This window comes from Lathyrus oleraceus, unplaced genomic scaffold (genome assembly GCF_024323335.1).
Source record: "Lathyrus oleraceus cultivar Zhongwan6 unplaced genomic scaffold, CAAS_Psat_ZW6_1.0 chrUn0004, whole genome shotgun sequence".
In the NCBI taxonomy this organism is placed as follows: Eukaryota; Viridiplantae; Streptophyta; class Magnoliopsida; order Fabales; family Fabaceae; genus Lathyrus; species Lathyrus oleraceus.
The window spans coordinates 411,275-424,364 of record NW_026112395.1 but is presented as its reverse complement, the minus strand read 5'-3'; the positions used below and the strand labels follow the sequence as shown (position 1 = coordinate 424,364).

The 13,090-nt window shown below is 26.0% G+C and overlaps 1 long non-coding RNA gene across 1 annotated transcript; it reads right to left on the bottom strand.

The window, feature by feature from the left end:
* Window positions 1-11,281: 11,281 nt before the first annotated feature.
* LOC127110571 (uncharacterized) lies at window positions 11,282-12,997 on the bottom strand. Its single transcript, XR_007797346.1, has 2 exons — window positions 12,876-12,997; window positions 11,282-11,527 (listed from the first exon to the last, which is right to left on the bottom strand). It is a non-coding gene; the product is annotated as an uncharacterized LOC127110571 (long non-coding RNA).
* Between the last annotated feature and the right edge of the window lie 93 nt (window positions 12,998-13,090).

Genomic DNA, 13,090 nt, shown 5'->3' with positions numbered 1-13,090 from the left:
ATTTCTGAGGGACAACCCCTAACTAATTTGAGTTGCATCTGCACGTTATCCCATCACCTGAGCGTACGTCAGTCTCTTTAATAAAGTCATTATAATTTGTGATGAGCTACCCTAACTATTTATTATCGTTCAACTGGCATGGGGAGCCCCCTCAAATACAATCATATATTTGATGCACCACTTTCATTTCCCCATTGCTCCACCACTTCAACATCTATTTCTCTTTCTACTTGTCTGATTTTTTCATTTCCCCCAATGTTACGTCATTAACCTCACTCTTCCACCACCAAACTCATATTTTTCATCAAAAAATCTTCAACAGGCTTATTTAAAGGGTAATTTTATAAAAAAAAATCTTTTGATTTTTGGATTATATCAAATCCCTAATTTTAATATATTTTATTCATTTTCTATTTTTTTAATAAATATTTAAACTTTTGCAAGGAGAATAAAATCAAAGATTCAAAGTTGTTTAATTTTTCCTCTAAGGTACACATTTCTTCTCCATGTTTTTTAAAAATCTGAATTTATGAATCTTTGAATCTTTTGTTGTTATAAGTTTATATTTGTTGGATATTAGTTAATATATGTTAATATTTGACTATGTTAGATATATTAGTTAATATGCTGATATATATATATATATATATATATATATATATATATATATATATATATATATATATATATATATATATATATATATATATATATCGGTGACACATCCGATTCTCAATTCAATCAATTTGATCCGTTGATTCAATCCGATTTTTAAAATCTATCACTTATTTTCCAATTGGAGTAGATAATAAACATGAATATTTAAAAAGTAAAATGCTTCTAACTAATAATACTCTTATAATATTTCTTAGCAAAGTTGTAATTTTAATAATACTTAAATAATAAAACTAATTTAGACAGAAAAATCAATAAGAATTAAAATTTTCAATCATATGATAGTATAATTTATATTTCTTATAAAATTGAGGAAGAGAAAGTGATTAGTTATAAACAAAAATAGTAATGATGAATGTCATGAAAATGATTTAAATCATTTGTTTGAAATTATGTGTCAATCTCTTATTATTAAAATAAAATTTTATTAATTATATAATTAATATTAAAAAAATAGTTGACATGCATTCTTAGATCTTATATTAAATAACTAGTGACTAAATTATATTTATATTTATAGATAACAAAATATATTTTATTACTAATTAAAAAGAATTATCTATTTAAATATATTTTTAATCTCTTATTAAAAATAGTATTGAAAATTAAACTACCAAATAAATTTTTTCAATTTTCACATTTCAAAAACAATTTTTAAAAACTAGTTTATAAATAAAATATTAATATTTATTACCAATTATCTCATTAGAAGTCAATACTTTATATTTTTTTATTCAATTTTGTAAAGGATATATAAAGAATAAAACATATATATTTTTTGCATTTGACTATATATTCAATTTTAATAATCTTTATAAAATAAAATAAAATAAAATATTAATATTTATTACCATTAAGATAACTTTTTAGCCTATATAATGAAAGTAATGTTAGTGTCTTGTAAATCAAAAGTAAACACATAAGGTGAAATTCAAAATATGACTTCTAAAAGCTATCAATCTTCTTATATTCTAGTTGTTTTATGCATGAGTTTTATTATGATATCTGGTAAGTAGATATTTTTCTATCTTTTGTAATATATTGTTTAGATAAATAACTTACAAGATTTAATTGAAAATGTTATTGTCTTTGTTTGATTCAGAAATTGTTACAAGTTTGAAGACTCCAATATTAGTTGAAAAGCCAATATGTATTCGTGGGAGTGACGTAGACCCAAGATTTTGCTGCATAGGGAGTTGTAGTCCCAATTGTTCTACTGATTGCATCAATAAGGGATATGTAAAAGGTGGACAGTGTAATTCTAAACTTGGAAATAAGTGTTGTTGTTTTGTATAATGAGTTACAATGTATCACTATGATTGTTGAAAATAAAAGATGCACTTTTTCTTAATTTTGGAACTTAAAGTGTGTAAGAACTTTATGTTTTATTGGAGAACCATCAACTTGATTATGAATAAAACCACCATAAAATGTATGAGTGTTTTCAAGGTGATTTGAATGGTTTTGAAGAAAACATTATAATATAAATTGTTTGGTTCCATTATGAATAACTATTTAAAAAATTGAATTCAACAAATTCAATTCAATATGGTTTATTTTCAATCAATTTTAAGATATTAAAATTGACATATTAAATTTTTTAATTCAAATATTATAAATATGCGGCAAAATAATAAGCTTGGTTTAAAATATAACATTTAACATATTAAAACTTAAAATTAGAAAATGAAATTCATCGAATATGTTTTTAAACATTTTTTAATGGAAATATAATATAATTGTTACACTTGAATTTTTCAATTAATAGAAAGTCAATAAAGAATGTTAATAAAAAGACATTTGTTGTGAGAAAGCATTAATAAAGTGTTTTAAAGAGGGACAAACTGATAACGAGGGATCAACCGAGTTGTCCACTACAAGAAATTGCTTGATTAGTCCGGGGCATTTGTGAGGTGAAAAACCTCTCACTAAATTTCTATATTGTTTGGGGTTTATCCCATTGCAATGCATAAAATAAAAAAATTAATAAAGCAAATTGTGTGGGGCAACCCCTCCAAATCTTAAGAAGGGATATTTTAAATTTTGAAATTGACCATTTTTTAGGGGAAACCCCTAGCTAAAAGTTTCGGTAACATTAGCAAGGGGAAACAGAAACCCATAGCTAATAGTTTCAACCATTTTAAAATTGTCCTGTCACAACTACTCTGTGTCAGTCACTTTAATAAAGATGTTTACAATTGTGAAGGGTAACCCCTAGCCATATATTTCTATTGGATTTCTGAGGGACAACCCCTAACTAATTTGAGTTGCATCTGCACGTTATCCCATCACCTGAGCGTACGTCAGTCTCTTTAATAAAGTCATTATAATTTGTGATGAGCTACCCTAACTATTTATTATCGTTCAACTGGCATGGGGAGCCCCCTCAAATACAATCATATATTTGATGCACCACTTTCATTTCCCCATTGCTCCACCACTTCAACATCTATTTCTCTTTCTACTTGTCTGATTTTTTCATTTCCCCCAATGTTACGTCATTAACCTCACTCTTCCACCACCAAACTCATATTTTTCATCAAAAAATCTTCAACAGGCTTATTTAAAGGGTAATTTTATAAAAAAAAATCTTTTGATTTTTGGATTATATCAAATCCCTAATTTTAATATATTTTATTCATTTTCTATTTTTTTAATAAATATTTAAACTTTTGCAAGGAGAATAAAATCAAAGATTCAAAGTTGTTTAATTTTTCCTCTAAGGTACACATTTCTTCTCCATGTTTTTTAAAAATCTGAATTTATGAATCTTTGAATCTTTTGTTGTTATAAGTTTATATTTGTTGGATATTAGTTAATATATGTTAATATTTGACTATGTTAGATATATTAGTTAATATGCTGATATATATATATATATATATATATATATATATATATATATATATATATATATCGGTGACACATCCGATTCTCAATTCAATCAATTTGATCCGTTGATTCAATCCGATTTTTAAAATCTATCACTTATTTTCCAATTGGAGTAGATAATAAACATGAATATTTAAAAAGTAAAATGCTTCTAACTAATAATACTCTTACAATATTTCTTAGCAAAGTTGTAATTTTAATAATACTTAAATAATAAAACTAATTTAGACAGAAAAATCAATAAGAATTAAAATTTTCAATCATATGATAGTATAATTTATATTTCTTATAAAATTGAGGAAGAGAAAGTGATTAGTTATAAACAAAAATAGTAATGATGAATGTCATGAAAATGATTTAAATCATTTGTTTGAAATTATGTGTCAATCTCTTATTATTAAAATAAAATTTTATTAATTATATAATTAATATTAAAAAAATAGTTGACATGCATTCTTAGATCTTATATTAAATAACTAGTGACTAAATTATATTTATATTTATAGATAACAAAATATATTTTATTACTAATTAAAAAGAATTATCTATTTAAATATATTTTTAATCTCTTATTAAAAATAGTATTGAAAATTAAACTACCAAATAAATTTTTTCAATTTTCACATTTCAAAAACAATTTTTAAAAACTAGTTTATAAATAAAATATTAATATTTATTACCAATTATCTCATTAGAAGTCAATACTTTATATTTTTTTATTCAATTTTGTAAAGGATATATAAAGAATAAAACATATATATTTTTTGCATTTGACTATATATTCAATTTTAATAATCTTTATAAAATAAAATAAAATAAAATATTAATATTTATTACCATTAAGATAACTTTTTAGCCTATATAATGAAAGTAATGTTAGTGTCTTGTAAATCAAAAGTAAACACATAAGGTGAAATTCAAAATATGACTTCTAAAAGCTATCAATCTTCTTATATTCTAGTTGTTTTATGCATGAGTTTTATTATGATATCTGGTAAGTAGATATTTTTCTATCTTTTGTAATATATTGTTTAGATAAATAACTTACAAGATTTAATTGAAAATGTTATTGTCTTTGTTTGATTCAGAAATTGTTACAAGTTTGAAGACTCCAATATTAGTTGAAAAGCCAATATGTATTCGTGGGAGTGACGTAGACCCAAGATTTTGCTGCATAGGGAGTTGTAGTCCCAATTGTTCTACTGATTGCATCAATAAGGGATATGTAAAAGGTGGACAGTGTAATTCTAAACTTGGAAATAAGTGTTGTTGTTTTGTATAATGAGTTACAATGTATCACTATGATTGTTGAAAATAAAAGATGCACTTTTTCTTAATTTTGGAACTTAAAGTGTGTAAGAACTTTATGTTTTATTGGAGAACCATCAACTTGATTATGAATAAAACCACCATAAAATGTATGAGTGTTTTCAAGGTGATTTGAATGGTTTTGAAGAAAACATTATAATATAAATTGTTTGGTTCCATTATGAATAACTATTTAAAAAATTGAATTCAACAAATTCAATTCAATATGGTTTATTTTCAATCAATTTTAAGATATTAAAATTGACATATTAAATTTTTTAATTCAAATATTATAAATATGCGGCAAAATAATAAGCTTGGTTTAAAATATAACATTTAACATATTAAAACTTAAAATTAGAAAATGAAATTCATCGAATATGTTTTTAAACATTTTTTAATGGAAATATAATATAATTGTTACACTTGAATTTTTCAATTAATAGAAAGTCAATAAAGAATGTTAATAAAAAGACATTTGTTGTGAGAAAGCATTAATAAAGTGTTTTAAAGAGGGACAAACTGATAACGAGGGATCAACCGAGTTGTCCACTACAAGAAATTGCTTGATTAGTCCGGGGCATTTTGAGGTGAAAAACCTCTCACTAAATTTCTATATTGTTTGGGGTTTATCCCATTGCAATGCATAAAATAAAAAAATTAATAAAGCAAATTGTGTGGGGCAACCCCTCCAAATCTTAAGAAGGGATATTTTAAATTTTGAAATTGACCATTTTTTAGGGGAAACCCCTAGCTAAAAGTTTCGGTAACATTAGCAAGGGGAAACAGAAACCCATAGCTAATAGTTTCAACCATTTTAAAATTGTCCTGTCACAACTACTCTGTGTCAGTCACTTTAATAAAGATGTTTACAATTGTGAAGGGTAACCCCTAGCCATATATTTCTATTGGATTTCTGAGGGACAACCCCTAACTAATTTGAGTTGCATCTGCACGTTATCCCATCACCTGAGCGTACGTCAGTCTCTTTAATAAAGTCATTATAATTTGTGATGAGCTACCCTAACTATTTATTATCGTTCAACTGGCATGGGGAGCCCCCTCAAATACAATCATATATTTGATGCACCACTTTCATTTCCCCATTGCTCCACCACTTCAACATCTATTTCTCTTTCTACTTGTCTGATTTTTTCATTTCCCCCAATGTTACGTCATTAACCTCACTCTTCCACCACCAAACTCATATTTTTCATCAAAAAATCTTCAACAGGCTTATTTAAAGGGTAATTTTATAAAAAAAAATCTTTTGATTTTTGGATTATATCAAATCCCTAATTTTAATATATTTTATTCATTTTCTATTTTTTTAATAAATATTTAAACTTTTGCAAGGAGAATAAAATCAAAGATTCAAAGTTGTTTAATTTTTCCTCTAAGGTACACATTTCTTCTCCATGTTTTTTAAAAATCTGAATTATGAATCTTTGAATCTTTTGTTGTTATAAGTTTATATTTGTTGGATATTAGTTAATATATGTTAATATTTGACTATGTTAGATATATTAGTTAATATGCTGATATATATATATATATATATATATATATATATATATATATATATATATATATATATATATATATATATATATATATATATCGGTGACACATCCGATTCTCAATTCAATCAATTTGATCCGTTGATTCAATCCGATTTTTAAAATCTATCACTTATTTTCCAATTGGAGTAGATAATAAACATGAATATTTAAAAAGTAAAATGCTTCTAACTAATAATACTCTTACAATATTTCTTAGCAAAGTTGTAATTTTAATAATACTTAAATAATAAAACTAATTTAGACAGAAAAATCAATAAGAATTAAAATTTTCAATCATATGATAGTATAATTTATATTTCTTATAAAATTGAGGAAGAGAAAGTGATTAGTTATAAACAAAAATAGTAATGATGAATGTCATGAAAATGATTTAAATCATTTGTTTGAAATTATGTGTCAATCTCTTATTATTAAAATAAAATTTTATTAATTATATAATTAATATTAAAAAAATAGTTGACATGCATTCTTAGATCTTATATTAAATAACTAGTGACTAAATTATATTTATATTTATAGATAACAAAATATATTTTATTACTAATTAAAAAGAATTATCTATTTAAATATATTTTTAATCTCTTATTAAAAATAGTATTGAAAATTAAACTACCAAATAAATTTTTTCAATTTTCACATTTCAAAAACAATTTTTAAAAACTAGTTTATAAATAAAATATTAATATTTATTACCAATTATCTCATTAGAAGTCGATACTTTATATTTTTTTATTCAATTTTGTAAAGGATATATAAAGAATAAAACATATATATTTTTTGCATTTGACTATATATTCAATTTTAATAATCTTTATAAAATAAAATAAAATAAAATATTAATATTTATTACCATTAAGATAACTTTTTAGCCTATATAATGAAAGTAATGTTAGTGTCTTGTAAATCAAAAGTAAACACATAAGGTGAAATTCAAAATATGACTTCTAAAAGCTATCAATCTTCTTATATTCTAGTTGTTTTATGCATGAGTTTTATTATGATATCTGGTAAGTAGATATTTTTCTATCTTTTGTAATATATTGTTTAGATAAATAACTTACAAGATTTAATTGAAAATGTTATTGTCTTTGTTTGATTCAGAAATTGTTACAAGTTTGAAGACTCCAATATTAGTTGAAAAGCCAATATGTATTCGTGGGAGTGACGTAGACCCAAGATTTTGCTGCATAGGGAGTTGTAGTCCCAATTGTTCTACTGATTGCATCAATAAGGGATATGTAAAAGGTGGACAGTGTAATTCTAAACTTGGAAATAAGTGTTGTTGTTTTGTATAATGAGTTACAATGTATCACTATGATTGTTGAAAATAAAAGATGCACTTTTTCTTAATTTTGGAACTTAAAGTGTGTAAGAACTTTATGTTTTATTGGAGAACCATCAACTTGATTATGAATAAAACCACCATAAAATGTATGAGTGTTTTCAAGGTGATTTGAATGGTTTTGAAGAAAACATTATAATATAAATTGTTTGGTTCCATTATGAATAACTATTTAAAAAATTGAATTCAACAAATTCAATTCAATATGGTTTATTTTCAATCAATTTTAAGATATTAAAATTGACATATTAAATTTTTTAATTCAAATATTATAAATATGCGGCAAAATAATAAGCTTGGTTTAAAATATAACATTTAACATATTAAAACTTAAAATTAGAAAATGAAATTCATCGAATATGTTTTTAAACATTTTTTAATGGAAATATAATATAATTGTTACACTTGAATTTTTCAATTAATAGAAAGTCAATAAAGAATGTTAATAAAAAGACATTTGTTGTGAGAAAGCATTAATAAAGTGTTTTAAAGAGGGACAAACTGATAACGAGGGATCAACCGAGTTGTCCACTACAAGAAATTGCTTGATTAGTCCGGGGCATTTGTGAGGTGAAAAACCTCTCACTAAATTTCTATATTGTTTGGGGTTTATCCCATTGCAATGCATAAAATAAAAAAATTAATAAAGCAAATTGTGTGGGGCAACCCCTCCAAATCTTAAGAAGGGATATTTTAAATTTTGAAATTGACCATTTTTTAGGGGAAACCCCTAGCTAAAAGTTTCGGTAACATTAGCAAGGGGAAACAGAAACCCATAGCTAATAGTTTCAACCATTTTAAAATTGTCCTGTCACAACTACTTTGTGTCAGTCACTTTAATAAAGGTGTTTACATTGTGAAGGGTAACCCCTAGCCATATATTTCTGTTGGATTTCTGAGGGACAACCCCTAACTAATTTGAGTTGCATCTGCACGTTATCCCATCACCTGAGCGCACGTCAGTCTCTTTAATAAAGTCATTATAATTTGTGAGAAGCTACCCTAACTATTTATTATCGTTCAACTGGCATGGGGAGCCCCCTCAAATACAATCATATATTTGATGCACCACTTTCATTTCCCCATTCCTCCACCACTTCAGCATCTATTTCTCTTTCTACTTGTCTGGTTTTTTCATTTCCCCCAATGTTACGTCATTAACCTCACTCTTCCACCACCAAACTCATATTTTTCATCAAAAAATCTTCAACAGGCTTATTTAAAGGTAATTTTATAAAAAAAAACTTTTGATTTTTGGATTATATCAAATCCCTAATTTTAATATATTTTATTCATTTTCTATTTTTTTAATAAATATTTAAACTTTTGCAAGGAGAATAAAATCAAAGATTCAAAGTTGTTTAATTTTTCCTCTAAGGTACACATTTCTTCTCCATGTTTTTTAAAAATCTGAATAAATGAATCTTTGAATCTTTTGTTGTTATTAGTTTATATTTGTTGGATATTAATTAATATATGTTAATATTTGACTATGTTAGATATATTAGTTAATATGCTGATATATATATATATATATATATATCGGTGACACATCCGATTCTCAATTCAATCAATTTGATCCGTTGATTCAATCCGATTTTTAAAATCTATCACTTATTTTCCAATTGGAGTAGATAATAAACATGAATATTTAAAAAGTAAAATGCTTCTAACTAATAATACTCTTACAATATTTCTTAGCAAAGTTGTAATTTTAATAATACTTAAATAATAAAACTAATTTAACAGAAAAATCAATAAGAATTAAAATTTTCAATCATATTATAGTATAATTTATATTTCTTATAAAATTGAGGAAGAGAAAGTGATTAGTTATAAACAAAAATAGTAATGATGAATGTCATGAAAATGATTTAAATCATTTGTTTGAAATTATGTGTCAATCTCTTATTATTAAAATAAAATTTTATTAATTATATAATTAATATTAAAAAAATAGTTGACATGCATTCTTAGATCTTATATTAAATAACTAGTGACTAAATTATATTTATATTTATAGATAAAAAAATATATTTTATTACTAATTAAAAAGAATTATCTATTTAAATATATTTTTAATCTCTTATTAAAAATAGTATTGAAAATTAAACTACCAAATAAATTTTTCAATTTTCACATTTCAAAAACAATTTTTAAAAACTAGTTTATAAATAAAATATTAATATTTATTACCAATTATCTCATTAGAAGTCAATACTTTATATTTTTTTATTCAATTTTGTAAAGGATATATAAAGAATAAAACATATATATTTTTTGCATTTGACTATATATTCAATTTTAATAATCTTTATAAAATAAAATAAAATAAAATATTAATATTTATTACCATTAAGATAACTTTTTAGCCTATATAATGAAAGTAATGTTAGTGTCTTGTAAATCAAAAGTAAACACATAAGGTGAAATTCAAAATATGACTTCTAAAAGCTATCAATCTTCTTATATTCTAGTTGTTTTATGCATGAGTTTTATTATGATATCTGGTAAGTAGATATTTTTCTATCTTTTGTAATATATTGTTTAGATAAATAACTTACTAGATTTAATTGAAAATGTTATTGTCTTTGTTTGATTCAGAAATTGTTACAAGTTTGAAGACTCCAATATTAGTTGAAAAGCCAATATGTATTCGTGGGAGTGACGTAGACCCAAGATTTTGCTGCATAGGGAGTTGTAGTCCCAATTGTTCTACTGATTGCATCAATAAGGGATATGTAAAAGGTGGACAGTGTAATTCTAAACTTGGAAATAAGTGTTGTTGTTTTGTATAATGAGTTACAATGTATCACTATGATTGTTGAAAATAAAAGATGCACTTTTTCTTAATTTTGGAACTTAAAGTGTGTAAGAACTTTATGTTTTATTGGAGAACCATCAACTTGATTATGAATAAAACCACCTTAAAATGTATGAGTGTTTTCAAGGTGATTTGAATGGTTTTGAAGAAAACATTATAATATAAATTGTTTGGTTCCATTATGAATAACTATTTAAAAAATTGAATTCAACAAATTCAATTCAATATGGTTTATTTTCAATCAATTTTAAGATATTAAAATTGACATATTAAATTTTTTAATTCAAATATTATAAATATGCGGCAAAATAATAAGCTTGGTTTAAAATATAACATTTAACATATTAAAACTTAAAATTAGAAAATGAAATTCATCGAATATGTTTTTAAACATTTTTTAATGGAAATATAATATAATTGTTACACTTGAATTTTTCAATTAATAGAAAGTCAATAAAGAATGTTAATAAAAAGACATTTGTTGTGAGAAAGCATTAATAAAGTGTTTTAAAGAGGGACAAACTGATAACGAGGGATCAATCGAGTTGTCCACTGTAACACCCTTCTAAAATACCCCAAATATTTAATTTAAAATAACAACATATATCAATCAGAGTAATCATGCAATTAAGGGTGTCACACAATTATTTCACACCATTCACCATAATAACTGTCATGCTCGTTTATTTCTTCAAAACATAAAACATTTTGCATAATACGCAGCGGATAAAGATCAAATCAATCATATCAAAACATGTAACACAATACATGTAAACTGGTTCACAACCAACAATAAAACACTTAAAACATCCCATCCCGATGTTACATCTATCAGAGCATGACCCACTAAGGAGACTACACTAGACTCCAAGCACTAGCTCCTACTCAATCACTGCTCGTTACCTGAAAAATAGTTGTAAGGCTGAGTTCCTCAATCGATATAATAAGCATTATAAAATATCATGTCATGTTAAGTAATTTAACACATTAATCACCCAAATCAGATTACACATTCAACAACGGCAATATCAACTCAATCATGCTCAACATCAACACAACACACAACACACGTATAATACTGGAATACATCCAATCATATTATACGCCATACATACATTATGCAATGAGACTCCATGCATGCGGTACCGACTATTCGTGAACATATAGTTCAACCTCACCGACCAAATCCAGGTACGGCTACCAAGCTCACTAGTCCCACTCATTTGAGACCTAGTGACTCACTCACTAATTCCTCACCATGGGAATTAGCTACCACCCCAAGGGCCATGCTATGCACGCTAATTCACCTAGCATGCAAACATCAACAACAGTCCATAATGACTAACTCACTAATTCCTCGCCATGGGAATTAGCTACCACCATAAAGGCCACAATATGCATGCTAATCACCTAGCAATGCTAAATCATCAACAACAATTCAAGAATAGACATATGCTCACACTCTAAGCCATAAAACAGTCTATTCACAAATGCACACATAACTGATACATTCACAGCATCATGCATACCATCACACATCATCAGTATTTTATCACATAAGCATATCAGATCATGCCAAATAACAACCACAGTATTAACACACTCTACTAATACTTATACTACTCAAAACAACGGGAAATGATCCCCAATATATCATACCTCAGCTAAATTACATTACTCAGCTGAACAGCTAAAAACTGCACAACAACAGCTCAGGAAAATCACAATCTTGCCCATACGCGTATTGCCTAGTCCCATACGCGTATTGCCTGCCTCATACGCGTATGCTACGCGTACCACATCCTCATACGCGTACCAACAGAGACAAAATCACGTTCAAAACATCATCTTCCTCATCCATACGCGTATTGCCTAGTGCCATACGCGTACCAGACCATCTCATACGCGTATTGCCTAGTGCCATACGCGTATGACCAGAAACCAGAATTTCCAGATCTGCTATGGTTTTCTCTGCTACGAGATCTATCCAATTCAACCTCCCACAGTCCAATTTTACACAGTAATCGTTCATATCATCTAACACAATTCATACCCTATTCAATTTCACCAATTCTAACATTATTCCATCTAATCTCTACGAATTTTCCTTCAATTATAATCCAATTTCGTTCATCCAATATTTCACAATTTTCAGCATACATCATTCTAATCAGAGTCAAATCAATGGTTTATCACTACCCAGTACATGTTATCCCAGAATACCCATTAAACGCTGATAAACCCCCCTTACCTGAGTTAATCCGGCAATCCTTTAGCTTCGAGCTCTTCTTCTCTTCAACCCTTGTTCTCTGGCTCTTTGCCCCTTTTTCCCTTTTCCACTTTTTGAGTCGTTCTCTGTTTTCACGTGAAAACTCTCTTTTACCCAATGGGACCTTTTCTAATTCCAACTTTTATTCCAATAATAATAATAATAATAATAATATTCCAATAATATTCCCAATTAAT